The sequence below is a fragment of the Nicotiana attenuata genome, chromosome 3 (genome assembly GCF_001879085.1).
Source record: "Nicotiana attenuata strain UT chromosome 3, NIATTr2, whole genome shotgun sequence".
Lineage (NCBI taxonomy): Eukaryota > Viridiplantae > Streptophyta > Magnoliopsida > Solanales > Solanaceae > Nicotiana > Nicotiana attenuata.
In genome coordinates this window covers 43,795,072-43,800,071 of record NC_031991.1, presented here as the reverse complement: position 1 = coordinate 43,800,071, position 5,000 = coordinate 43,795,072, and positions in this window count along the sequence as shown.

The window sequence follows — 5,000 nt, the reverse complement described above, 5'->3', positions numbered from 1 at the left end:
TTACTGCTGCTGGGACTGCGTGAGCTGGTGAAGCTGTTCGATGGAGCTAAAGATGCCGAGCTGGGAAGGTCCTTCTGGACCAAGTAGTTAGAGTCTTTCTTTTGCTTTAATGTAATAAGGTCCACGACCATTAGTGACATTTTATTTCTGCTATTTTGGTATCGTTTTGGATTCGTCTTATTTGTTATCAATAAAATGAGGCATTTGGTATTATAAGTTCTCCAAATCAATTTGTCGCTAGGCCTACCTCGGGCACAACAAGGCACCCAAATTAGGACATGATTTATATTCTTGCACTATGTGTTTAAATATTACAACGTTTTCTTCTCATAATCCTTACTGACTTGTTACCTTTTGTTTTACTTTGTTTATTCCCTCCCCAAAAGGTTAGTTCGTGCACTCTGGCATCATCATCCTACTCCACAAGGTCTAAGGGCCCTCCACCTCCTCCTCCTATCAGAAACAAGAACAAGGGAAAAATGGAAGACTTGAGCAACATCAGGAAGGAGAGCTCGGTTGAAAGGGTAGAGACTTCTCAGGGTATTCAGGTTTCCAAGGAAAGTGCCTCCCAGCTTGAACAAAAGTTATTGAAATTTCAGGAAGAACTGGACCAAGTTCGGAACTTGGCAAACTTATCATTTTCCCTCACTACCTCGGATGTCAATGCTCCAAATCCTACACCTCCACAAAACATCCCAAAACCACAAAACCAATCCGCTCCCCATCACCACTGCAACACATGCCACATTTCGAACAACAGCCCACTACTCATTCCCGAACCACTTAACTCCACAAATGATCATCCCCACCACACCCCCATCTATGTAGAAACCATACCACAATATACTCGACCTATTTCAAGCACACCGGAGTCTGATGACAAAGACTCTCTCATCAGGAACCTGGCCGCAGAACTCAAAAAGCTAACTAGCCGAGTCCAGGGTGTTGAAGGAAACAAAGGTATCGAGGGGATGAATTATGAGGACCTTTGCATTCATCCAGATGTCGAACTTCCGGAGGGGTACAAACCTCCCAAGTTTGAAATGTTTGATGGCACAGGGGATCCCAGAATCCATTTGAGGACAAACTGCGATAAGCTGGTCGGAGTCGGAAGAGATGAAAAGGTTCGCATGAAGCTCTTCATGAGAAGTTTGAAAGGCGATGCTCTATCTTGGTACATTAGCCAAGACCCCAAGAAGTGGACAAGCTGGGTAGGTATGGCGTCCGATTTCATGGACAGGTTCATATTCAATATGGAGAATGCGCCAGATGTATTCTACATCCAGAATTTGAAGAAGAAACCTACAGAGACATTCCGCGAGTATGCTACTCGTTGGAGATCAGAAGCGGCTAAGGTCAAGCCGGCTTTAGCAGAAGAACAGATGAACAGGTTTTTCGTCCGAGCTCAGGACCCACAATATTATGAGAGGTTGATGTTGATTGAAGGCCAGAAATTGTCCGACATCATCAAGCTAGGGGAAAAGATCGAGGAAGGCATTAAAAGTGGTATGTTCACTAATTTTGAGGCATTGCAGGCTACCAACAAGGCTCTACAGTCTGGTGGCACGTCCAAGAAAAAGGATGTGAGTGCCATGATGGTTGCACAGAGAACAAAATCCCCAATAAAATACCAAACCTACCCAGTATCTCCTCTCACATATCAACCTACCCCTAATTACCAAGCACCCCCGCCTTCCTACCAAGCTCCACCACCTACTTACCAATCATCTCCACCTCCCACATATCAACCTACCTCACCAAGATATTCCCAACCCGCACCCGTCTACCATGCCTATAATGCTCAACCCTCTCACTATCAATCACCTCGCCAAAATTTCCCTAGACCCCGGCCAAACTTCGATCGCAGACCCCCAAACAGTACACCGCTATTGCCGAACCAATCGACCAGCTGTATGAAAGGCTTAAAGCCGCTGGTTACGTCACCCCTATCCCCGCCATAACTCTAGAAAATCCTTCCCAATGGGTCAACCCGAACAAAACCTTTGCATACCATTCCGGCATGAAGGGTCATACCATTGACGAGTGCCGCTCCTTGAAGGACAAGATTCAGGCCTTGCTTGACAACAAAACCATTGTAGCAAAGGAGCCTGCTACGAACGTCCGCGACAAACCTCTTCCTGACCACAAAGGGGGAGGCGTTCATATGATAGAAATAGAAGATGATTGGGACCCCAAAGGGTCGATTGGATTGATTGCGGAGGGTGACGATCCAAAGAAACCAACAGTCACTCTTAATCCGATTGTAGTCCAGATCCAGCCCTCTGGGGATGCTGAAGTAAACATGTCCGTACCACTCGAGTTTGAAACACCGTCTTCTACAAAGACGCCAGAACCGATTGAGGTTGAGTTTGGGTCCCCAAAAGCACCTGTACCATTTGAAGTTGCTGTTACCTCCCAAAGCGACGGTACCCATCCCGGTGGCAATGTCAGCCATAGCACCATTCCATACGAAGGCCATTCCTTGGGGTTACACCGCCGAGGCGAAAACCAAATCTGGAGAAGCAATTGCAGCACAGGGTATGACTCGAACTGGCAGGGTTTATACTCCGGAACATTTGGTTGAATCAAGTAAGCAGGCCTCTGGACGATCCACCGAAACTCCTCCTGATGACCTCTGGAGGAAGATACAAGCAAAGGAGTACTCAGTCATCGATCAGTTGAACAAGACACCAGCACAGATCTCCATCCTAGCTCTGCTACAAAGCTTCGATACACATAAGAACGCCTTGATGAAGATACTGAGTAAGGCATATGTACCCAGCGATATAACCGAAGGAGAAATGGCGAACATGGTGGGGCAAGTATTGGAAAGTCACAAAATTACTTTCCACGAAGATGAGCTGCCACCTGAAGGGTTGAGCCATAACAAGGCACTGCACATCACTGTGCAATGCAAGGATTATTTCATCACCAGGATTTTGATTGACGGAGGGTCCAGCCTCAACATTTGTCCCTTGGTGACTCTCCGAACATTAGGGAAAGGCCTGCATGAGATTAAAGATGGAGCCATCAACGTCAAAGCTTTCGACAGCTCGCAAAGGTCCACCATTGGGGAAATCAGTTTGTGGCTGCAGATGGGACCAACTTGGTTCGATGTCGACTTTCAAGTGATAGACATCCCAGCGTCCTACAATCTGTTGTTGGGACGGCTCTGGATTCACGCCGCTGGAGCTGTAGCATCAACCCTGCACTAGGCAGTGAAGTTCGAGTGGAATCACCAAGAGGTGATTATTCATGGCAACGGTAGTAATCCCATATACAGTCGCCAGACCATCCCAGCGATCGGAGGAAGAAGGAAGATAGGCGGAGAAACCTACCATCACATTGAGCGAGTCAATGCCGTAGACAAGGATAAGTGGCGGGATGACAAGATCGAAAGTATACTGAATTGGAGCAGATATGAACCTGGCAAGGGGCTCGGCAAGAACCTCCAGGGAATCGCCAAACCCATCAAGCTGAAGAAACATGGTACCACTTTCGGTTTGGGGTATGAATACACTTGGTAGGAGTTCAACCACTGGTCGCCACCATGGCGCAGTCCCCACTACCCACTGGAGCATCTGATACCTCGCCTGGAGCAGACTTTCCAACCAGCAGATGTCATATATGGGTCAGAAGAAGAGGAAGCATTGGAAGCAATGAGGAATCTATTTTTGGAAGACGACAATATGGACTGCTGTGTCATTTTTGAGGAGGAAGGAGAGGAAGGCCCTTCCATACAAGCTGTGAGCCGAGGAGCGCGCCTCAATAATTGGTCCATCAGAACCACCACGGCCCGGAGAGCTTCGGAGTAGCAAGGCTGAACAAAGTACCATGCATCATCTTTATTTTTCGCTAGTTGATTTTCTTTCCGCATTTTATTTTCGAAAATAAGAGCTCCAATGTTCAAAACAATTATGAAGTTTATCAAAGCATTTCAGTTTCTTATATCAAAGCGCTTATTATTTTTCTATCGTTTACTTTATTTACACAGTCATTACTATTAGTTATCTTGATGAACTGACGATTGTGACTTGCAACGAGACAACACAACAAACGGATATAGACTCAGAAGAGGATGATATACCAGAAGAGGTTCTTAAAGAAGTTGAGAACTTTGAGAATAGACCTAAGTCTAACTTGGACAAAACTCAGGTTATCAACTTGGGGGATACAGAGAATGTCAAGGAAACGCGCATCAGTGTTCATCTGTCACCATCAGAAAAGGAAAAATACACAGAGTTTCTAAGGGAATATGAGGACATATTCGCCTGGTCATATGATGATATGACTGATCTCAGCACATCTATTGTAGCCCACAACTGCCAACGGATCCAGCATGTCCACCGGTAAAACAGAAACTCAGGAAGTTCAAGCCTGACATGAGTTTGAAATCAAGGAGGAAGTCACCAAGCAAGTCAAAGCCAAGGTCCTCAGGGTAGTAGAGTACCCAACATGGTTAGCCAACATTGTGCCGGTGCCGAAGAAGGACGGGAAGGTCAGAGTCTGTGTCGACTACCGGGACCTCAACCGGGCCAGTCCGAAAGACGACTTCCCCTTGCCAAACATACATATTCTGATTGACAACTGCGCCAAGCACGAGCTGCAGTCATTTGTCGATTGTTTTGCTGGGTATCATCAAATATGGATGGATGAGGAAGACGCTGAGAAAATGACTTTTATCACGCCATGGGGGATGTATTATTACAAAATGATGCCGTTTGGGTTAAAGAATGTCGGGGCCACCTACATGAGGGCCATGACTACTATTTTTCATGACATGATACACAAGGAGATCGAGGTGTACGTTGATGATGTTATCATCAAGTCCAAGAAGGCCACTGATCACATGGAAGATTTGAGGAAATTTTTCAACAGGCTGAGAAGGTACAATCTGAAACTAAATCCTGCAAAGTGCGCATTCGGGGTTCCTGCTGGAAAGTTGCTTGGGTTCATCATAAGTCGCCGAGGAATAGAGCTGGATCCATCAAAGGTTAAGT